The sequence below is a fragment of the Urocampus carinirostris genome, chromosome 9, assembly GCF_059441175.1.
Source record: "Urocampus carinirostris isolate Australia breed hairy pipefish chromosome 9, RoL_Ucar_1.0, whole genome shotgun sequence".
Lineage (NCBI taxonomy): Eukaryota > Metazoa > Chordata > Actinopteri > Syngnathiformes > Syngnathidae > Urocampus > Urocampus carinirostris.
This window is the reverse complement of record NC_142357.1, coordinates 22,420,178-22,445,198: the sequence shown is the minus strand read 5'-3', so window position 1 is coordinate 22,445,198 and position 25,021 is coordinate 22,420,178. Positions and strand designations below refer to the sequence as shown.

Below are 25,021 nucleotides of genomic sequence, written 5' to 3'. Positions count from 1 at the left end.
GAGGCTATCAATAAGGCCCTGGAGATGCAATCTGAGTTTGAATCAATTAGGAAGAAATAGACACGTCACCAAGAGACAAAGATTGGGGGGAAGACAACGAGACGATGGATTAAGACTATTACAGCGAGGCCTTTACGACTTAATGAGGCCTACATTCGGAAGTCGAAAGCAAACATGTTTATTCATACGAGTACTCCAACAATTCACTTTCAACTCGTCCTCAGAGAAGCGCTCCATTAATCATCGTAATTTTGCGACGCGTGAGATATACACACACTCAAACACACACAAGTTCACGTTGGGGGAATAAATGTTAACTCACATTTCATGTCAGTCAAACAACCTAGAGTTTTGTGCAAATTTTCTGCCAGTCTAACCGCCCAATGTGATGAAAAGTCACAAATAGCAGTTTCTAGACGCCCATCTGTCTAGTATATTTGCTAACCATTGTTTATGTAAGAAATAGTTTTTTTCCTTTGATAAAACAGAAGTAAACACAAAGAATAAGGCAAAAACTGTTTTACAGGCCCCCACTACAAAGAACAAGAAATTTTGATTCATATTTCTAGAATAAAAATCTAATGACCAATCATGTTTCTACTTTAGAAGCAGGCAAACCGTAATATGTTGTTAACCAAAATCTGGGCAGATGTTATGTCATCTGCACTTAACAGTATCTTTAAAATGGCTGTCTGAGGAGATGGATAAAAACATGTGGATATTTCTTCTTCGCCTCAACAACTTGTGTTTAAACTTGTATTTGCCAAACCAAAATAATATTGTCAATTTAAGGACATTGACAGAATACTACCCAATTACGACCAGAGTCTCACAAGAAAGGATGCTTCTCACACATAATGATGTATGACAGACATGTCCAAAATTAAAAATATGTGATCCACCAGTTTTTGACCGCAGTATAAAATAAATTTGTACAAAAAGAAGAAAAAAGTCGTCATTTCATCAGATGATGGCAGTAGCCTTTTCGCCACATTACCCTTGGCTTTCTGTGAGAATATTAGCCCACCCCATTTCTGACATAGCAACTGTAAATGAAAAAAGAAAGATGATTGCTAGGGCCGCTACTTCCCAGACAAGTGGAAAATGCGAGTATGTTGTACCAAAACCACTGCTAATTTGCCAAGAGATTGTGGCGGTTTTCGAAGGATAAAACAAGGCACTGCCAGACGAAATACGCTCACTACAAAAACTGGAAAGGAATGCTGTGAAAAGTTGAAGCAAATGGAAGCTGTTTTAACAGCACAGCAGGCGCCTTTTGACAAAACCCTGTGAGTCAATTCAAGTCAAGTCATGTTAATTTGTACAGCCCTCAATAGCAAGGAGTCTCAAAGGGCTGCACAGACCAAATGTTAATGCGACAAAGGCGAGCTAGGAAGTGGCAACACTGAATGCCTAACATTGCGATCCTTTGACTGAGAATTAATTTATTAAAAACTGTTCAAAAAAATCCAGGATGAAGAGTCGGCCCTCACACATTTTCAGCTTTTTAAATCCGGCCTACTTTCTGAAAAGTTTGGACATTGTAAGATAATGTTTTTCTATATGATTGATAGAATTAGCATCCACAATTCAAAGGGACAGGTGGGTTTCTTATAACCCTTCAACCTGTGATTATTTTTTTTGAGGTGATTTGTTTATTTTATAAACGGATGTTTGTTGCAACATGATTAAAAAGAACAATAATCGAGACTATACAGTTGTACAATACAAACTGAAATATGCTTACCGGTTCTTTTTTTCAATTTACACTAAAATGGATTTACTGCTATGGAAATCTAGATCGGTCCAGTTGAATTGGATGATTTATGGCAACTTATGAGAAAATAATCGTAATACTAGTAGCATCTCAATTGCCAATCATTTTGATTTCCCATTCCTTTCTTAGCTTCATCAAGGACGGTGTGATATTTTGTGATTCACTGATATTGCCGCTCTTATCATTTCCGAAAATGTCAATTGGAATATGATAGCCAAATGAGATATATTATTACTTTATTCGTTTATTGTGGCTATTATAAGGGCAACTTGAAACTTGTAGTGTAGGACCTCAAAACCAGGACTTACTTTCAAGCACGTTTTAGCAATAATGAATATGGATTTAAAATAATGCCAAAATTTAGCCAGTTATGGAATAAAATGTGTTCTACCAATCATAATGACTTTGACCAACTTTTGTCATATCCCCTACTTAAACTAATGTTCAAATGTTATTTTCAAAAGACTTCCGACTGGCTCATCTCCACGTTGCGGATAAAAGAGAAACACACACACATTCACAATTACTTTCTTGGTTCTGTGCTTAAAACAAGCCTGATACCATCTCCTCCCTTGCCTGTCCCTAGACGCTCGCCGTCTTGGAAGTGGCGTCCTCGCTACAGTCGCCGATAATTAGGACGGAATTAAAGAAAAGGATTCTCTTCAAAAAAGGCAATTAAGCAACAACAACAACAACAAAAAAGGTTCTAAACGATGTGAGCTAACTTTCATGCTTTAGCGTCATTAGACGGTGTCTCCGAGGAGGAGCGTTCAAGGTCTTCCAATAACTCCCAGTTACTTATTTTAAACCAAAATAAGGAATCTAAAATATGTTTTTTATCAGGAAAGAAAATTAATGCGGATTTCCCTGCTTATTTGGAGGCTCCAAGGCCAACCGACCAATGTTTTTTTTTTTTTTTTGCTTCATTCGCCTTCCTCTCATCAAAAACGACATTAAAGGTTTTCTTTGGTTTATTTTATGGAAATGCTAAGGAAGTTCTCTGTTGCTTGACCGAGTTGCACCTTCATCAACCTCCAGTCGCGTTCCATTTCCCGCCGTTGAGGTACATCCCTTCCTTTCTGGAACGCCGTGCGCAGATGCTTCTTCTCCGCCTCGCCGGAGCCGTGGTTGCAGAGATAAAAGTGAGCCGGATTACTTTGTTTCCCTTTCGTATCGTATCCTGGCAGCGGCCCAATCAATCTCTTTGTGTTAAATGACTTATTAATGAAGCAGCTCTTGCGCTGGGTACACATACTAAGACTCTAACACGCACACTCAAATAGTTTACTCCAGTATAATCTTTTAAATCCATCCCTCGGATTATTGAATTCAAAATACAAATGATAGCAAATAAATGTCTAGGGTCGATTGGATTTTGTCAACACAGTTCTCAACTACTGTATTTATTCATGTATAACTCGCACCGCAAATTTTTGATTAAAAATTGGGATACAATTTGATTTTTTCTTCAACTTAAACACTAAGCATTGTATGCGACAAAAGTTGAACACATGTGTCTATGTGTAAAATCATTTATTGGAAATGTAAGGTGAAATTTGTACCATAAGCCGCAACTTTTTGCCCAAGCTTTCAACCCTGCGGCTTATGCAATAATGCGGCTAATTCATGCATTTTCTAAGTAAGAGTGAGACAGGTGGTATATAAGTGTCGAGGAAGAGGCAAGTTTGAGGCAAGCATGAACAGATCCTCATCATGGAAAAGGTGTCAATCGTAAGGGGAGTACTAACTACCAGATAGAAATACTTTTACAAGTGTGTTTATTTGTAAAAGGAAATGGTGGAACGGTTTACAAGAAGCAACGCCCAACGAAGCCAGATGTTTAAGGCGGATTCCAATGTATCTGTCGGCATTTTTGTGGGTTTTGGAGAAAATATTTTACACGGTTGGATTCTATGGATTGTCCTTGACGAAGCCATTTTTGCGACATTTAAAGAAGATGAAGACGCCCGGGGGACATTTTGGTGAGTTATCCCGGGTTTATAGTTTTCGGGTATCTTGTTTTGGACTTATCGTGATGTTTCTCTGATGAGTATATTTTGAAACAGGATGTCTTGGATCAGTCGGCACGGCGGCTGGGTGGTTAGCGCCAAGCCCCACGGTGCGGAGGTGTAGGGTTTAAGCTCAGCGACCGCAGCCTCCCCGTGTAGAGTTTGCATGTTCTCCCCGTGCCTGTGTGGGTTTCCTTCGGGGACTCCGGTTTCCTCCCACATTCCCCAAAAACATGCATATCAGGTTAATTGGCCAAATTGTCCCTGGGTGTGAATGAGCAAGTGAGTGGTCTGACCCTGTGAGGCCCTGTGACTGGATGGCAACCAGTTCAGTGTGTCCCCTGCCTACTGCCCGAGGACAGCTGAGATGGGTTCCAGCACCCCCGTGACCCTACTGATGGATAAACGGTGCAGATAATGTACGGATGGATGGATGAATCCATTAGAGCTTCCTCGTCATGTTACTGTAATACAAATGTATAATTTGGTAGAAGTTGGACATGTTTTCTCAAGTGGGGTTTCTTTGAAGGACTCCTAGAAGAAATTAAAATGATGCAGTTTAAAGATAAAACTCCAAATATATTGAATCCTTTATATTCTGGTATCTCTTTGTCCTTGGTCCCATGATAAAAGATACTATTTAATGTTCCGTTGTTTGCTGAAACTAACTTTAGTGGCTGCATGTTTTTTTAACCTCTGAGTGCTGCTCCGGAGCCAATTTTTCTTCTCACACAGAAACGTACTAAGGCTAAAATGAATCTTGTTCAAATTTAAAGGGATTAACTCATAATGTCAGCACAAGATGAAATTGCCACAATATCCGATCCAACATTCTACAACAGGGGTCGGGAACCTATGGCTCGCGAGCCATATATGGCTCTTTCTATGAGTATCTGTGGCTCAGAGACAAATTTGATTGCATGCAAAATTTCCCCATTTTGTTCAATACTCGAGTTGTCTATCCTATTCAGGTACACGCAAAGCCAAACGAAGGCTAAATATTAAATGAATACTTCGCAGTATATATAGGGCATGTTTTTCACTACAATTTACAGTCAAGGTGTCACACAAAAAAAGGGGGAAAAAAAACTCGTTTTGGCTGTACAACGCTAGAGAATCCTTTATATAAAAGTTCACTATGTAATCTGTGTTCAGTGTTCAGATACCTTATGATGAATCCACAGAACTGTAAATACGCGAAAACACCGGAAGAGAACTTAGTCATTTGATTGGGTGAGTTGGAGGGATGGGTGGAGCTATGCAAAAAGTGCAAGCACTCCCTCCCATCTCTCGCCCTACGCCGTCTGCGCCAAATATGAGCTCATCAGGCTCCCTATTTGAAGAATGTTGTGACGTTTTTACACAATAACTGCTTGCATCTGGTTTTGAAACCAAAATGTATGAAAAAAGGGTCAAAAGGAGTTTAACCGGTCTTGAGTAATTGCAAGAAAGAGACAAGTTTAAAGTGGTATGTTTGTTGATTTTGGGACAGGGGCTCTGGCATTATTCTCTTTTCATCATTTTTATCAAATCATCAAAAATAAATGTGCTGAAGACTAAGCTTTTGTCTGGGGCGCGGGTTTAGCAATTTAGTAAATTTGTCTCATAATATATGGTGTGGCTCTTTCCTAAAATAAAATTAATATTTTTTGCTTTTATGGCTCTTTGAGTCAAAAAGGTTCCCGACCCCTGTTCTACAATCTTTTTTAAGGGCAACTTATTTTCATCTGTCCTACACAGAGCACACTCAGCTATCTGCCATTTTGCCCCTACTAAAATCCATGAAAACAAGCACCGTCCCCTGTTTATTTTGGATCACGTTTAATTCTTCCTCTCTGAAGTTAGTGTTTTGGGGGGCTTAAGCAGGTATATGGACATTTGAGCAACTTTTCTCAATGGCATGACAATTTATTGACGGAATTGTGCTTAAGATTAGATCTCTGACCGAGCAAAACAAGCATTTCTAGTGAATTAGATAAAGGCAGAGACAAAAATACATGAAATAAATGTCAGATTTAATTTCTAAATATAACAGTATTTTGTCTAACCTTCTGAATTATTGATTAAATGAATTCAAGTTTTAATTTGTGCTTGTAAAGCAAGAGTGGTCTCATGGAAGGCAAGTGTGGCCATGGTTTGTCCTATGCATGAGCTGCATCTTAATACTACTGTCCGACCCTCTTAGGCTGGAGATAGACAGCATGGTGGATAAATAAAAAGTTTCTCAAATGATTGAGGGGTTTTCTTTACCTAATGAACCAAAAGGCCTCATGGTCACCTCTAATTTAACAGTTATACCTCTACATATGAGCCCCTCCAGACTGGACAGGCACGCACTCAGTGGTTTGGCAAGGGGAAGCAGCGAGTGCAGGTAACAAAGGCGAAATGATTAAAACGAAATAAAATAAAATGAAAACAGCATGCTGGAAAGAATGTTTGTGTTTAAATAATTTAAAGTTACTTCATGTATAAGTGTACGGTTAGTGTATCATCAACAGTCTCTCATGCTTCATCGCCCCTCTGTCAACATCCCCCCCCCCCCCCCCCGGCTACTTCTACACCAAGCATACACCACCCTTAATCCATGGTAAGTGCTGATAATAAACTCACACTTTAGTATGTTAATATCATCTTATTTATCATATTACTTTATTTTTATGTTTAAATACTATTTTAATGTGGTTTTATTTATCAGGAAGATGTGTTTTATGGCTATCTAGAGTTAACTTGGACGCTTTTGGAAACAGATTAATTTGTTTTCAATTATTTCATGTCAGGAAAATGTGGGTAATTTGAGCCAAAATCGCTTTGTTCTGTTGCTTTCTGGTAGACGCTACAGGTCCCTCAAAGCAAGGACAAATAGGCTCAGAGGCAGCTTCTTTCCCATGGCCATCACCACCCTAAACAATCACACAAACTGTAAAACAAACCTTGTGACTTATTTTATTCTTTTTTGTTGCTACTAATTATGGTCACACTTCTTTTCATTGCACGATGCTAGGATGCACCATTCACGAACATTGCACTATACTTATAACTTAAGCCAGTCTCTAAAAACTACTATGTAAATATTTTTTCTGTTTTGATCCTGATCGTCAATCTTTTTTTTTCTCTGTAAAGTCTTTATTACATGTTTACCCTGGAGTGTCATGTCCAATCGTGTTGCATACAATGTTTCACAACATTGATATCAATGACAATTCAATACCAGCACGATCCTGGAACGAGTCACCCTCAGGCTGTAGGTGTATCACTGTAAATACAAAAGAACTACTGTAGCCAATTTTCAAATTAAGGATAGGTTAACGTTATTCTTTTCCATGTTTGGGCTAGATTACATGCTTTGTTTCTCATTGTGAACCAGGCAGCACAAACACTCATAATGTCATAGGAGGGTACTAGCTCTATGCTTGTTGAACGGCATGAACTCTCATTATCATGGCCTGACCGCAATCCCATTTACACCAACCACCTTTTTGCTGCAACTTCTCAGGTTGTACAGGCAAAAAGTGCGAGGGAGGAACCCAACATCAAACATGCAACTAGGGCTATTGATTACAATTCAATAAACTTAGGAAATTAAATGTTTTATCATGTTTTCTGCACTATACTGCACTAAAGAGCTATTTCTCATGCATAGTCGCACCAGACTATGAGGTACATCAAACTGAGACAACAGTAAAAGCTACTGTGTGTATTTTTGTATAATTGTTGGGCTCTATATACATGTACGGTATATATTACGGTAATGCGATGACGCAATGATAGATGAGTTGATATGTGTCACAGACCATAATCGCAAAACAATGTATGCAATGGGTATCAACCTGAGTAGTGGTGGTGACAGCGACTTTGGTTTGGATTACATACGAAAGGCATCAGAGCTTATACCATCATCACACTATTTTAACTCACAGTGCCAAAAACAGTGACTGGCATAATGCATTCTGATGGGTTAAATTGTCTCACCACTTCTTTGTCTGTGCGTCAAAACCTCTTGGTTTAATATGTATACATTCGTAAAAGAGCTTGTACAGTATTTTGTTGAAAGACTGTTTTCTCCATTCTCTAAAATTTGTTGGGAGACTAATCAAACTCAGAATGCACTATGCAAATCAGTGTGCTTGGCATCGAGTAAAAATAGTTATCATGAGATAAGCTCTAATGCCTTGTTGTTTGTCATCTGTTGGCCACTACTGGGGTTTGATTCCTGTTGCATACAATATTTTGCAATTCAGGTCACCGATGTTTATTGATGCAATAAATCATTGCAAAATCAATGCTTGAATACGGTAATATACAGTAAAAACATTGTAAAGTAACACATACCTATAATTACTGTATGCATTTTCCATCTTATTCGTCGTATTCTGTGGCATATAAGGGTCAGCGGGTTATAAGGCGCACTTTCAAATTTCTGTCCAAATTAAGGTTTTTGCGGCGAAACTTATAGTTCGGAAAGTACATTATTTTGATATTAACATTTGCATTTCACGACTGCTTGCCCTTTAAAAGATGTAACAAAATCCAATTGTAACAATATGATAATTATCAGAATATAAACAAAGCTTACATGATGTCAACTAAATGCAAACAAACATAATTTGGAATAACATACAAAAAAATGAGTCAACTGATATGTAGGAAAAGGTCAAAAGAAAGAACGCTAGAGGCTGTGGTCAAAAAGGGGGAGGAGGTCTGGCTCATCAAACCTATGCACGCATGGACCAATGCGTAGCCTTTGTGTGACTCCCCCGCCAGGTAGCTCAAAGCTGTTTGCAGGGATGGAGACTGAAGGCGTTTGTGTTAGCACAGCAATGTTCCGTGAGTGTTCTGTCCAAACACAGCAGATGAATGAAAGAACCTGACTGATCCTCACCATGGACGAGCACGCTCACAACAAATGAGAGTCGACGATTACCGTTGGGGAGCCGAAGGTGGTGCAAAACTTTCAAAGTTTGGGAAACGTTGAAGAAATCACAAGTGAGTTTTCAAATACTTGCACCGTGATTGGTATGGAGCACGGAACTTGTCAACCCGTATTGATCTTTTTTAGCCCTCTGAGGCCTCTGTACTTTAGTGTTGTTTGTAGAAGTAGGGCAGTAAAATGCCAGACTTTTATTTCTCTGGATATTTCGCTCAACTAAAAATTATTATCACAATTAAATGGTTTAATTGTGGAACAAAACTAGAATATGAATTAAAAGCTTTTACAAGACTTGCATGTTTCCTTTCTTTTACATTCAAATTCACCGACAATCCTTTTTAAAATTTATCACATCAATTTATAATTATATCCTAAAACTTCTTCTCAATAGTAAATAATTGGCAAGTTTGTTTGTCCTTCATATAAGAAGTACAATTATCTTTTTGGTCTATCACACACTTTTATGATAACACTAAAACTTAAAGGAAATTGGAACAAACCTAATTGGTCAGAATTTGGATATTTTATATGTTTTTATTTCGTGCACTGCAGGAAAGAGGTCTAAATATAGTGGAAGCTAGAGCTCTTGTTGGTGATAAGAATGAGTGGAAAGTTGTTAAAGGATAGTGGGATGTTTAGACGCGTTCTAAGGGATGGACAGGGCACCCGTATGATGCGGCAAGGGTAAACCAGTGAAAGTTGTCGGGCCCTGCTGTTGAACAGAAGAGTGTGCTGTGTCACCCGAGTGACAAGGCCGCTTTCTTGTGTCCCGTTTCATCTGGAGGGACGAAAGCATGATTGACGTGTGTGCAGAGGGGCTTAACATGTTTGGGTGTTTGGGCATTTGGGTTGGCCATAGTCCCAAAAAATTTGTGTGTGTTTTTTGCTACTTTTCCCCTTTTTTTTCAATTTTCTTTGTTTTTGTGTATGTGTTTGTTTTGCTGTCGGTCACCCCTCTTGAGGGATATGACCTGGGTAGATTGATAGATAGATATATAGATAGATATTTTTTGTGTAAAGTGTGTGTGCTGTTGTCATAAAATATTGACTAATATGTATGGTATTGCAATGCTAATGATGGAACACAAATGCAGTTTCTGAGCATTTTGATGGCGTATGATTTACGTAGGATGCCAGCGATTTGCTTTTATTTTGGAAAATAATGAATTCTAGAAAATAGTGTTTTCTCTGAATCATGATGAGTCGTGATGTAACTTTGAAGTTATGTTGTGCCTCAATACGGGGTCTAAAATCAAAACATTTTCATTTTAGTGGTTATAATATAAACAAAATCATCATCAGATTAATTGAAATATAACATTTTAAAGGTGCATGATTTACGTAGGATGCCAGCGATTTGCTTTGAATTTGGAAAATAATGAATTGTGTGTCGCAATGTAACTGAAGAAAGGTTCTGACTCAACACAGGGAATAAAACCAAAACATTTGGGGGCGGCAGTTGTTTAAGGAGGTAGAGCACTCGTTTGGGATCAAGAGATCGCAGTTCGAATACCGGCTACATGTTGAAGTGTTCTTGGGTAAGACACTGAACCCCTAATATCTCCAATAAGCAGGTTATCACCTAACATGGCTGCATTACCGCTATTGGGAAATGAGGAGCACACTGTAAAGCGCTTTGGGAAGTTTTGACTTGAAAAGCGCTATATAAATGCAGATCATTTCATTTCATTTCATTTTCATTTTAATGGTTATATTATAAACAAAATCAGATTAATCGAAATATAACATTTTGAAGGCGTATGATTTACGTATAATGCCAGCGGTTTGCTTTTAATTTGGAAAATAATAAACAATCGTGTGTATTCTCGGAATCATGAGTCGCAATGTAACTTTGAAGAAAGGTTCTGTCCTAATACAGGGACTGAAACGAAAGCATTTCCATTTTAATGGTTAAAATATGAACAAAAAAATTGTCAGACTAATTCAAATAAAAACTAAATCTTTCTTTAAACCAGCTTCTGTTGCGTATCCTTCAAAAAATACTCACCCTGTTAAATTGTGTACTGGAAAGTCTGTTTCCTGAATGTGATTTATTATTTTATTAAATTAAAGTGATGTTCAACGTGATTTAGTCTTGAGTTAAGCTTTACATTTGTTAGAAGTCCAGATTTACGACTTACTATCTTTAAAATGTAACTACAACTGTTTTAAATTTTTGACTTTCACAGCATTTTGACATAAAATTTCAGTTTTAAATGTTTTACCATTAAATAAACTTCTGGGAAAGGCCTGACAGTTATTAAATTGTTTTCATACTTTCGTAATTTTTCAACCAGAAAATTGTTCTTCCCAGAAAGTTCACACCTCCTCAATATCACCTTTGAGTTGGACCAAACAAGTTTAACCTTTTTACAAGCCGTTGAGTTTCAGCTCGTCCAACAACGTACAGTATTACATTCACAGCCCTCACATTGGAGTTCATTAGACAGCATGTGTGGGATTCTTAAAATGTAGGTGGGTTTAATTCTACAACAATATCAACAAACCTCACCCTGTATCCGTTTCTTGCTATTACCAAAACAAAGGATGTTGTTTACCGGTAGCTCACATTTTCAAGCTGTTCAAATGCTTTTTGTGAAAGATTTATTGGTCATGAGAGAAAATACGGTCCAAAAGCAACATTCTCAGCAAAGCATTTTCTGCTTACTCCACCATGAAATGAAAATCTTATGGATGCGCCATAAAAAAATACCAATAAAAAACAAGGTAAACAACAAGAATGTTCAGTTTAAAAAGCTTTTAGTGTGACAAAGTGGATTACGATGCTCATCCCAGTGACCCAAAAGTGCATATAAAGCGTAATGCGGACGTGTCATGAAAATGTCAACATTTAAAATATGGAAAATGAGCATACGGTGTGAAATTGCTTCATTTCTTCGTCATTATCATAAATCACTTGTGTGAGAGCCGCAACTTTACCAAATACACATGCGGGAGTGGTTTGAATATTCTCCCCTAGACGTTCAACGTCTTAACACTGAAATCTGTATTTATAATATGTGTGAACCCACATATATTTTCAAGTAGCCAGGCCTGAAAGAAAATTTTAAATGCAGTCTGGATTATTTAAGAATTGCATCTAAAAACAAGCGCTAAAAACACATATACAGACTATGGAGATTTAAAGTGACCAAAACGCATCCGTTTTTTTCTCATTTCTTTGTAAAGCCATGTTTTTCGTTCCCGGGCTCCAGTAGAAGCAAGATGACGGATAAATATATCACCTCCCTCTAGATGAGGCTTATGGCATGTAAAATACAAATTACAAACAGTAATTCAAAAATTTAACTTTTATTCACGTATTTATGATTTTTTTTTCACTTAGTATTTACATCAATATTGTTTAAGGATTTTTTTCTGTGCGGAGTTTGTATGTTCTCCCCGTGCTTGCGTGGGTTTCCTCCGGGCACTCCGGTTTCCTCCCACATTCCAAAAACATGCATTTCAGGTGAATTGGCCGGTCCAAATTGTCCCTAGGTGTGAATGAGCGAATGAGTTGTCTGTCCCCGTGTGCCCTGCAATTGGCTGGCAACCAGTTCAGGGTGTCCCCTGCCCACTGCCCGAAGATGGCTGGGATGGGCTCCAGCCCCCCCGCGACCCTAATGAGGATAAGCGGTACGGCTAATGAGATGAGATGAGATTTTTTTTACTACTAAGATGTGCTAAATAATACACATTGTCCCTTTAAAAAAATAAAAAAGGAAACCTGCATACTAAGTCCATTTACTACCACGGATCAATAGATGTCCCAATTCTCTTGATTTTGAGCATATGCCGATTCAAAGTCCAAATTCAATTACGCTAAAGGTACAAATATTAAGGAGAAAAAAGGCCGACATTAATAGTTTTTAAATTATGAAACATAAAGTGTAAAACAGCAATGAGTCAAAGAAGTAAACAAGTACAATTTGTTATTTTTCACAAACGACGTGTGTTACTACATGCTTTTAGATCAACACCGATCCTCAACTCCAGCACTCATTGATAAGGTTGCCAGGTACGGATTCTGCTTGTATATTACGTTTTGCTTAACTTAATTTTTCAACATAATGTTTTTGCTTGGTATTACTTTAATTTTTTGCAATTTATTTTTCCTCTTATTTATTTTTAGATTGTTACTGGAGCTTTATAGAATTTGGAACTTTGTCACTCTCAGCTGCCATCTCCTGGCTTGGGTCATCAGTGCAGTCTATGTCAGCTCATTCATGATGCACATGCTAGTGTTTGAATGAAGTCTTTAAAAAAAATCAGGCAGGCCCTTTCATATTTTCAACCTTTTTAATGCTACCCTGACTAATGGAAATGAAGAAAAACCTGACGGGATGAGCATTGCGTCACTCTCCATCATCCTCTCGGCTCTCATTCTTTGAACCTTATGTGTTCCGCTCCGAACAGCTGTTTAAAGTAAGATAAAACCAGACAGGCACTGTAGCAAATAATGGTCATTGTGTGTGAATGAAGTAGTTTGGTATATTTTCCAGAAATATAGACTACAATAACGCCTCTAAAAAAAATTGCTCCCCCTCAAGCCAGTTTCACATACCACAATATATAATTTGTCAATCATGAACAGACCCACAAAAGGCAGTGAAAAAGCCATTTGTAGGGATCTTTTAAAGACTAATAATCCCTCAGGATTTGTTTGATTGCATCCTAAAATGTATTCCTGACAGACATGAATGCATAGGGCGGCATTACCTCAGGAGGTAGAGCGCTCGTCTAGGGATCAAGAGGTCGCAGGTTCTATTCCCGGCTCCTCCGTGTTACATGTCGAAGTGTCCTTGGGCAAGACACTGAATCCCTAATGCCCCCAATAAACAGCCAGCATGGCTGACTCCCTATTGGTGTGTGAGTGTGTGTGTAAATGGGTAAGTGTGAAGCACATTGTAAAGCGCTTTAGGAGGTCTTCATTGACCTGAAAAAGTGCTATATAAATGCAGACCATTTACCATTAAGTGCAAAAAGCTTGGCGGCAAGGTTTATCACTTACCCTAAACACAAACTTTAAGAACTGAACTCTTAAAGGTCTAAAGGCAGAACAAAATTACTTGTCAAAAGATCCATAGTAATCAAAATGTAAATGTATTACTTTGTAATTACAGTTCTGTCATTATTCAGTTGCCCAAATTTACCACAAATAAATATGGGGTAGGGGGCTTGGGGAAGTGGTGGAGTTTCTTGCATTCAATAGAACTATAATGATTCTAGCGGTACAACTTTTGTGCATATTCTAATAGGTCTGCTAAATTGTGTTTACGCATCGTTTTCCAGGGGGAATTATCCCAGCAGTCTTTTCACCTTGACGTGGTTTCACCAGCAGGACATCAAACACATTTAACTGGATAATTAGCACTTAAAAGTGTATTAATAGGACAAAATTACTCAAAATCTCCCGGTTTTTGTCTCTTTTATGTAAATATGAGGGTTTGATTTTTGGCTTGTTACACTGTGAACAACTGCTACATTTTACATCTTCCTCCTCCTGATTGAAGAGGTAAAACATAATATATTCCAATAGCCTCTACCTACTTTTACAATCTCAATACATTTAGGTTGCACCTTTTTAGGCAAACATGTCCACATTGTGAAGAGTATTCATCTCATTTTACATCACACATTGTCATGATGACTGATTTGGATCACCTGTGCCCGCTTGTTTAGCCGCTGCGGTCTACCTGATTGGTTCCCTGTCCTTTTTAAGCCCAGTTCGTTCACTCGCCAGTTGTCAGTCCGTCACCGAACCTCTGTTTCCACAAGGCAAGCCTTTTGACTCTGACTCCCGTCGGTCCCGCTTTCTGCACCCGTTTTTCCACCCGTACGTTCCTGATCTGATACGACCTGTTTTTGACCCCGACCTTGTTTGTTCTCCCGTCCCAGCTTACGACCCCTTTTTGATCCCAACCACATTTTTGCTCTCCTGTCCCGGCCATCGACCTGTTTTTTCTGTCCTTGCCACCACCATCTCCCGCTTCGGAAGATCCACTTCTGTATTCAGATCACTATCCGATTGTGTGAGCGCTTTGCTTCCCACGTCCAGCGAGCACCGGATCACGGGTGCTGCCCGACTGCATTGGAATACAATTTGCCGTGTACTGTCAAAGTTAACGCTTCTGATAGTGGTGAAGTTATAGTTGTATTATATCCAGTGTTGGATGACCCGTTTTGTGGTGATATTTTGTTTCCTTTTTTCCTTTTCACACCATACCAATCAAGACAGAATCTGCAATGCGTACATAAATAAGTAAAGTGAGGGTTCAATGCTGTAATGTTTTTTCATTAAGCATTCAAAATTGCCAAGGACGGAGACATGTGCTAAAGCAGACAATCTTAGACTAATTAACCTTTGTGCTCCTATTTCACTTTGTACAGTTTGATGAATTTATGTTATTATATTATACAAAACCCTTTTAAAGTAAAATTCAGAGCTTAAACTCCATCTGTTGCCAAGTTTGAAAATGCATCTGATAGAAATGGAAGTTCTTATTTTGTACTCAATGATAGTCATCAGAATTAATTAGCGGTTCAATCTGATTTTAAGATAGTGCTGTTTTCTCAGGGGAGGAGTAGTGCTAAGCAATGTTAGCCAAAACGCTCTCCTTGTGCTATGAGAATTTCAAAACCCAAGTCAAAACACAATCCCATTTACTTTTATGTTATGGTTCTAAAGCTTTTATTTTGAAGCTTAAGCTGCTTTTTTCCCTTATCATGCATTTTGGGATTAGTGTTATTCATACTCCAAAGAAATTTACAGTTTGGAAAATAAACTAATTGATATTTCCCTAAATCATTATTACTCTCTCTCTACCAGGGGATATAAAACATAATATTCGAAAGAAACTTTAAGACTTGTCTATAGTTAAGTCAGGTTTATTTGTATAGCCCTTAATCATTAATCACAAGGAGTCTCAAAGGGCCGCACAGAACAAAGATGATTGCAAACTACAGACTATTATTACACCATGCCCTGATCTAAAACCTACATTAGGGCAAGGAAAAACTCAAATACCTCAACATGAGGAAAATGAAGAAACCTTGAGAAGGGACCACACATGAGGCAATCCCCCTTCCAGGATGACCAGGCTGCAATGGACGTTGCAATAACAAATAACACACAGATATTGACAACAGGAAATATAGGTCATTCATAAGCTAGAGCAGTGTTTTTCAACCCTTTTTGAACCAAGGTACACTTTTATTTATAAAAAAATTCTGAGGCACACCGTCCTTCGAAAATGTTTGAACTATCTCATAATCAGATACTTAGTATATAAAATGAAGAGAACAATACTTAAAATAGAAAAGAATGACGTGCTTTATTTGTGTTTTTATTTTTTACATTGCAATCTTAAACCGCTTTGTTAAAATAAATTATGTTATTAAATGTACTGTGCTACCTCATTAGCAGATAATTAGTGGATAAAAAGTAATGAAAATCTACTGCCACCTACTGATATGGATGACAATTGCAGTTCCTCGTCTGGAGATAGCAAAAATACTGAATAATGGCCTGATAAAATAAAGATAAAATTGGGCAAATTCCAGCGGCACACTATACAAGGTCTCACGGCACACTGAGCTAGAGAATAGAAGTGTGTTTTAAGCCTAGATTTAAACAGTTCCACTGAGGTTGAAGATCGAATCTCAGCGGGCACCACGGCCCAAATGGAGATTGCTCTCGAACCTGTAATTCTCTTCTTGGCTCTCATTGGTATGATAGTTCTAGAGGGCAAATATTACACACTGTCCCCTTAAGACTGATGTCGCTTAAAGTTTGAGTTAAGTCTATTTTTTTGGGTTCTGTAGGAAAACTAAGAAATACAAGCTGGTGTTACTTTCATCTTTGTTCTTTACTCACAACAAGTGTCAGTCTTGTGCTATTATGTTTTTAGGCCACATTACCGCCTCCCTCTTATTTGGGGGATCAATCCTAGACTGAGGCTTTTTGTCTTGCAACCCACTTTTGAAGCGTGACCTCTCTCACTGCGCGCTTGGATGGAACCCTGAGTGGATTGTTGGATTGTTATTGCCAAAAACTTGCTTAATAGAGACGGCCGAACAAGGCACTTTTCAAGTCAAGGATGGGTGAACTCTCGCTCCGTTTTGGGACTCTTTTTCTCCAGGAAGATGGAACAGGGATTAAATGAGGTTGGGGGCCATCAATTGGTTCTTGCTGCTGCTCGGATCTAAGATGTGGGTGTGGAAATGGCAAAGAAATTCTAATAGTGAATGCCTTTGTTTAAAAAAAAAAATAAAAAAAAAAAAATCTACGTGTAGAGTGATTCTCAAAGTTATTTTTAAAGCTTAAGTAATCATGTTTGTTGCCCATATTCAAAGTACATTTTTTTAACATATTTGGTCTCCGGGGCCCAAAATATTTTTGAATAGTAATTTTCCTGTAACATCGGATTTTACTATAGTTTTGCTGTTTTGTTTGTCTTGAAAAATATCAAAATGAATACTCAATCATGAGAAAACATTACGTGGCAGTGGAATTAAATGATTGTTTATTACTAAACTTCAGTTTTTTTCTGTAAAAAACAAATACAATTTATAGGCAAAAATATGTGCAAGATTTCTACTTTATTTGATAAAAAAAATTGTAGTGCCATCTTATATATAGCTTCGTCAAACAAATACATATGCATATGTATAACTAGTTCCCTGTACTACCTCAAGAAATAATAGTAAGAAGGAAAAGAAATCTGCTGCCACCTACTGTTATGGCTGTTACAGTATTTGTTCACCAGAAGAAAGCAAATATATTGAACAGTGGCATCCTTTTAAGAAAAGATTAAATTACACAATTTCCTGTGGCACACTAGACAATGACTTGCAGCACACTAGTGTGCCCCGGCACAATGGTTGGAAAACACTGCTTAAGACAGTGTTCCAACAGAATACTGTAAGAATTTGGAGAGATATTTGATGTGGCAAAATATTTAGAGAAAATTGAAAAAATACCAGTATAATTTGTTTTTCGAAATGACCTATTTTCTGTCATCTTATTTTAAAAGATTGGAACAGATTCAAGTAAATTATCTTTAGTGTGGTGGGATGATTGAAAATCTGAGGATTTTAACTTGAAAGCATAATCACGGAACCAATATGTCTCATTTCGCAAAGCACCACTGCATATATGTTTGATTTTGATCCTGGTAGGACTCGTATAGGTTATATGTGTTTGTCCATGAGAAACTAATCAGCTTAAAACCACACACACATACACACGAGGACACGCAGACACACAAACACACAAGGACATGCACAAATACCCACTTTAACTACCATCTGCTGCAATGATTAAAACATTCTTGAAACGTGGGACCTCACGACATCATCAAAACAATCCAGTGACCCAGTAGATTAAACGCACACACACTCATACATATACTGACAGACAGGTTCCTTTCTAAAAGCAACCTAAAAACAACTGTCTTAATTCCTGTGCAGCAAAACGGTGTCACTCAAGGATTATAGCCCCCAGCTAACCCCCACCCTCTCTCATCCAGGCACACAAAAAGTATTTAGTTGATAAATGGAGGCAGAGGTTCCACGTACAGTATATCACACATACCAGATTAAATTATTTTCCGCACTATAAAGCGCAGCAGATTATAAGGCGCACCTCCCCCAAAATTATTGTTTTAGTCATACATTTAGCGCACTGGACTATAAGGTGCATGAAATTGAGACTACAATTATGAGCTACAGAGTATATAGCAGGGTTGGCGAACAAGTTTGTCACAAGGACCTGAAATTTTTAACTGTGAGAGTCAAAGAGCCACACCACGCACTGACCTGCCATGACAGACAGACACACACAAGCACACACAATTAAAAACGTATTATTTCCCATAACCCACTCCTCTCCTTACATTACAACACGTATTGTTCTTGTGTTGATTTCAAGGGAAGTGTCCACCCTCAATACACACAAAAAAAACTAAACATGAAACAAGGCAAAGAGCCAGAGTACCGTATTTTCCGCACTATAGGGCGCACCGGGTTATAGGGCGCACCCCCAAAAATAGTTTTTGGTCCTATATCTTCCATAGATAAGGCGCACCGGATTATAAGGCGCTACAATGGGAACGTCGACAAAACAGTCAGATGATTCAGTCAAACTGATTACCCCCCTTAACATTCCCAAAGCTTGCAAAGAAGCAAATATTTGTCGTAGACACGTGCGGATGCGGTGTCCGTACGATGTCACCTAAATGCGTCATTTCAAATATCATTCGGAAGGTTGAAGTCTTGGGTTTCAAGAAATGCCAAACATTTCTATGTTTCTATTTTCTTTTTTGCTCACAACTTTACTGTGCATATGACAATAAACACTTGGAATTGAGTTTAATTCACTCAACTCATCACAGCAACATCAAGATCGTTCTAAAACAAGATACCGGGAAAATATAAAGCCGCATAACTCACCTAAGTTCTCACGTTCAATAATGATACGCAATCATGGTCTTCTTACAACCGTGAGTGAAGTAAATCCAGGAGAGTAGGATATTTACAAATACAGACTAATGCCCTACTTTAGAAAGCTTGCTACGCCATTGCTAAACTCGGCCGATTGCAGGGTTTGTTTTGGCCCTCTAGCCAATCCGAGGCTCCGAATAACTTCAGCCAATAGCGATCGATTTAACGGATGATTGACACATTGGTTAGCCAATGAAACGCCGGTATATAAATCCCAGCATACACCGCGGACTTGCTACGGCATTGCTAAACTCGGCCGATTGCAGGGTTTGTTTTGGCCATCTAGCCAATCCGAGGCTCCGAATAACTTCAGCCAATAGTGATCGATTCAAATGATGATTGACACATTGGTTAGCCAATGAAACGCCGGTATATAAATCCCAGCATACACCGCGGACTTGCTACGCCATTGCTAAACTCGGCCGATTGCAGGGTTTGTTTTGGCCATCTAGCCAATCCGAGGCTCCGAATAACTTCAGCCAATAGTGATCGATTCAAATGATGATTGACACATTGGTTAGCCAATGAAACGCCGGTATATAAATCCCAGCATACACCGCGGACTTGCTACGCCATTGCTAAACTCGGCCGATTGCAGGGTTTGTTTTGGCCATCTAGCCAATCCGAGGCCCCGGATAACTTCAGCCAATAGTGATCGATTCAAATGATGATTGACACATTGGTTAGCCAATGAAACGCCGGAATATAAATCCCAGCATACACCGCGGACTACTCCACGTTCGGGGTAAAATCGAGTCGGCGGCTGTTGAGTAAGTTGCGAGACCTTGCGAATTTAATATTGAGCCATATATAAGGCGCACTGTGTTATAAGGCGCATGGTCAGCTTTTGAAAAAAATTCAGACTTTTAGGTGCGCCTTATAGTGCGGAAAATACGGTATATAGAAAATATAAAAGGCAAAGAGCCGCATTATTATTGGCTCTAGAGCCGCGTGTTCGCCAACCCTGGTATATAGTATAAATATACAGAGTATATTTATTCGTGTATAACTGTTGGACTCTTAATACACTTATGGCATATAACAGTGCATTGATGAATCGGCTGAAATCACAAAACATTGTTTGCAATGGGAATCAAACCCGGGTCGCAGCGGCAAGGGCGCCAACACTAAACTACTAAACCACCGGTAGTACGAAAGGCATACTGAAATGCATTGAAGCTTATCTCATTATACACCTGTTTTACTCAAGGAGCCAGAAGCACTGATTTACCTAATGCATTTGGTTCTGCATTCTGATAGGTTAAAGTCTTTCCACTTCTTCAGCTGTGCATCAATAATGACACAGTTTAATATGCATACTTATGTAATAATAATAATAATAATAAATAATAATTTCCTTGTATTGTCATTCTGTGTAACAATGTACACAGAACGAAATGTCGATTGCATCTGACCCGATGCAGCCGCAGCCAAGAGAGGGCGCCGCCGACCACTTTTTAAGTCTTAGGAATGACTCGGCCGGGGCGCGAACCCGAACCTCCCAGTCTCAAAGCGGGCGCCTTACCATCTAGGCTACTGAGCTGGTAAATAGAGCTTTCAAAGTTTTTTGTTGAAAGACTTTCTGTTGTCTGTTTCTGTCTTTCGCAACTTTATTGACACACAGGTGAATGAGTGGGGAGACTGTTTAACCTATCAGAATCCAGAACAAAATGCACTATGCAATATTTCTGGCATCTTGATTAAAATTAGTGTGATAATGAGATACTCTCTAATGCCCTTTTATGTTTCATTTGTATCACTGGTTATCCAGCGGTAAAGTTTCAGCACCCTAAATGCCAATGCAAAGATTATCTATTGATCATTAGTTGCTCAAACATGGAAGTATATCGTTAGACCTCGAGTAGTAACACACACATTAGAATGCTGTATGCATTCCCAATCGTATCCACCATATCATATTATTTTCAGTGGGTCGCGGCGCGGGCCTTTTCCTTGGCAAAATAATACTATCAGTAATTAGAAGAAAAAAAGGAAGGTGACTTGCACTCCTTAACAGTAGGTGGTGATAATGCACTACTCAATCTCTTCTTCCTGTTCAGTCAATCAGCCCGTTTCAGAGGGAGCACATCTCATTTTATTTTGATTTTGTTGGTTTTATTTCCTTTTTCTGACCGTTATAATTGGGCCAAAGAAAGTTAGTGATAAGTGATAAGTGATAAAGTGGAAATGAGTGACAACGATCAATCGAAGAAGGAAACAATAGCGAAATACGAAAGCGGTGTGCGTGTGTCTCTCATTGAAGCAGTGCTGGAAAGTCTAGTAAATTGTTTAAAAATCATATTTTTAAAACTTTTTGTTAGTGTTTTAATGAAATAATCGTTGATGTCTCGGTAAAATATTTTTTAATATTTTGAACTTCTTTAAGTATGCTGCTATTTTAAAGTAGTTTCAAATAGTCGTTTGTATGTATACGGTACTGGCAGTTGTTTTATTTTTTTGTCCATTTGGTTTGCAGCTTGCCATCAGGGTGGAATGGTGGGTCCTTAAATCAGACCAGGGGAGAACCAATGGTCTATAGCGGGGCTAGGGAACCTATGGCTCGGTTGCCATATATGGCTCTTTTCATGAGTACATATGGCTCCGAAATAAAATGTCACTATTGCACATCTCTCTGTGTCGTTCCACAGTCAAGATATTTCATCCCGATTTTGGTCCATATAATGCCGAAGCAACTTAATGCAGACGTTCGCTAAGAAACCATTTAAACTGAGAAATAAAAACGCTGGGTGAGCAGTACAGGTTGGCGGATCCCTGCACACAGCGCAAGGCACTTCCTTCTCTCTCTCTCGCTCAGTGCAGTCTACACCGAAAGTGAATATGACGATATGCTTATTGTTTGCAGTAATTTGTGACATTTCTACAAAGGAACTTTGCATGCACATCGTTTTGAAACCGTTAATAAGGACAAATTTCATGGAAAAAAATTGCCTCAACACTCTTAAATTAAGGTGCAAGACAAATTGTAAATGGCATATTTACATTGATTTGGGACACAGGATTTGGCATCATTATCATTTCATACATTTGATTTAATCACCAAATGCACACAGTGAAATAAAATGTGCTGAAGAATTAGCTTTTGTCTAGAGAGCGTGTTTTGCAGTTTTTTTCAAATTTGTCCAAAAATATATAATGTGGCTCTCTCAATTTCTTTGTAAAACATTTTTTGCTTTTATGGCTCTTTGGGTCAAAAAGGTTCCTGACCCCTGGTCTATGGTATATAAAGCGCACCCGGTATAAATCTCTCATTCAAATTTCTAGTCAATTTGGGTTTTTTATGTGCACCTCACAGTCCGGAAAATACGGTATTTGATTGAAAACCTACACAACTCACTTCTGACAAAACATTGAAAAAAATCAAATAAGAAAAATTGGTGTCTTTACCTGTTTGTGTCCACGTGTGGAGAATCAAGAAAAAATAATCCAAACACGCAAAATTTGCACAAAAGTGCTAGAAATGCTTCCCCTAATCCAGCCAGTAATTTCCAGTGATGATTTGGTTAAAATGAGGTCTGGTTAGCCTGGTGAAATGCAGGACAGCTCCCGTCGAGAAGCAGAAAAGGGTTCTACGATCTCACCTCGGCTGCGCTCAGCTCGCGTGTGTGCCGGCGAACACCGAGACGGCGGGTTTACCTCCGACTGCCGTGCACACCCCCCTTCCTGCAGGATTTGCGCCGAGTCACCCGGAGGAGGGGCAGGGAGGGATGAGGGGAAAGCAGGAGCCAATTGAAAGTAGGCGACACAAGCCGATCAGGCCAACTGTCTTTGGGCAGGATGCTGCAAGAGAGGAATGAAACGGACGGATTACTGAGTGGAAATTGCACAGCCCCAAAACATGACACAAAATGAGTTAAATTGTATCCATAAAGGAGATGTGAGTGCACACAAAACATAAAAATGTGGCAATGAATGTAGCACTTCAGCATTTGTGATTCTCAAGGCACTTTAAGGGACCCTCGACACCTCAAATATTTTAAAATCGTGTCCCACTGGCAAAACTACTCCAAGTCGAGTGATGTTTATTTATATAGCCCTCAGTCACAAATAATTCTTAAAGGGCAGCACAGACCAATGTTATAACATCCATGATCTGAAACCTACATGAGGGCAGGGAAAAACTTAAAATCCTCAGGATAAAGAAAATGAAGAAACCTTGAGAGTAATCCCCCATGAGGTAATGACCTGGTTCTATGAACGTTGCAAGGACATCAACGGACAATACACAGACATTATCAACATTAAATGTAGAAAGCAACCGTATCTCTATTTGACAGCCTCCTGTCACAAAATATTGACCGATGCAGCAGGTTCTACATAAGTGGTTCTCAAGACCCACAATCCCAACCTAATTACCAGAAATACCACTTCTCTAATTTATTGAATGAAAAGATTGTGCTGTTTACATCAGATATAGTAAGAGTCTATTCATATGCTGCACTTCCCCAAGACACACCACAAGGAATGTTGCCCCTACAACCCGAGTGGTTACGGGATCCACCAACCCATTTTTGCAGAGTTTAAATTCCATCTATCCATTATCTGCACCACTTATACTCAGTAGGGTCACGGGGGTGCTGGAGCCCATCCCAGCTATCTTCGGGCAGTGGGCAGGGGACACTCTGAACTGTTTGCCAGCCAGTCGCAGGGCAAGAGTTTAAATTAATCTCATCATCTCATCTCATCAGCCACACCACTTATCCTCAGTAGGGTCACCGGGGTGCTGTAGCCAATCCTTGCTATCTTCGGGCAGTGGGCAGGGGACACTCTGAACTGTTTGCCAGCCAGTCGCAGGGCAAGAGTTTAAATTAATCTCGGTTATTTATTTTTCTTATATTAGCATTATTTTGCAGAGGAAAAGGCTTGTGACCCACTGAAAATGGGTTCACGACCCACTTTTGAGTCCTGATCCTTTCGCTGAGAAACAATGTCCTAGATCACCCCTGATCAAACTCAACTGATTTGCGAGTTTAAGCCCAATGTTCTAGCTCTGTACATTGTAAGAACCAGGCTCAACTTTCTCCCTCAAGGACAAGAATACTCAGTTTAGCTATTAATTTTCACTTTTTTTTTTAACTCCTTTGATTAATTTTCTTTTTTTTTAAATGAGCATAATTATTTTATTATTTCAATGATTTGTTCCGCCATTTATTTTATATCTAACCTATTTTTCATGTACGTTAGACTAATGCTCTTTTACGACCAAAGCAAATTACAAGAATTAAATTAAAAGAAAAAAGAGGTTACCAAAAATCGTGTTTTATTTTACAGGAAAAACAAGTTAGAATATATAGTATAAGTCAAGTTAAGTCATGTTTATTTGTTTAGCCCTTAATCACAAGGAGTCTCAAATGGCTGCACTGTCACGAGGTGGACCGGACCAGAACGGAGGCAGGAGGCAGGAAGGGAGAACTCAATTGCGTTGACGATCAAAACTTTTATTTAGTAAAATAAAATTCGTCCAAAACTCAGGGACAAGACAGAACAAACAGGCTTTAACTAAAAACATGCAAACACAGGTTTCTTCCGACTCAAACAAAACAGGACAGAGCAAAACAGAATGGGAGATGCAGACAGAAAATGCAAAACAGAAAATGCAATGAGCCAGCACCCGCAAAACCCAAAACCCCCCTTAAGAAGCAAACGCGCAAATTAGGCGACCTGCTTCAGCTGTTGCCCAGGGGGCGGGGCCAGCCGGTTGCCACGGCGACAATGCTGGACACGACATGCACAGACCACAGATTATTACAAACCACAGACTAATATTGAATAATATTAAATAATGAT

The 25,021-nt window shown here is 38.9% G+C and overlaps 1 protein-coding gene across 1 annotated transcript in view; it reads right to left on the bottom strand.

Annotated features, from left to right (window-relative positions):
- fstl5 (follistatin-like 5) overlaps window positions 1-23,000 on the bottom strand; it is a 179,908-nt gene extending 156,908 nt beyond the window's left edge. The window contains exon 1 of the mRNA XM_088343264.1: window positions 22,622-23,000. The gene's annotated coding sequence lies outside the window, so the exon portion shown is untranslated. The remainder of the gene's footprint in view (window positions 1-22,621) is intronic.
- Window positions 23,001-25,021: the final 2,021 nt, after the last annotated feature.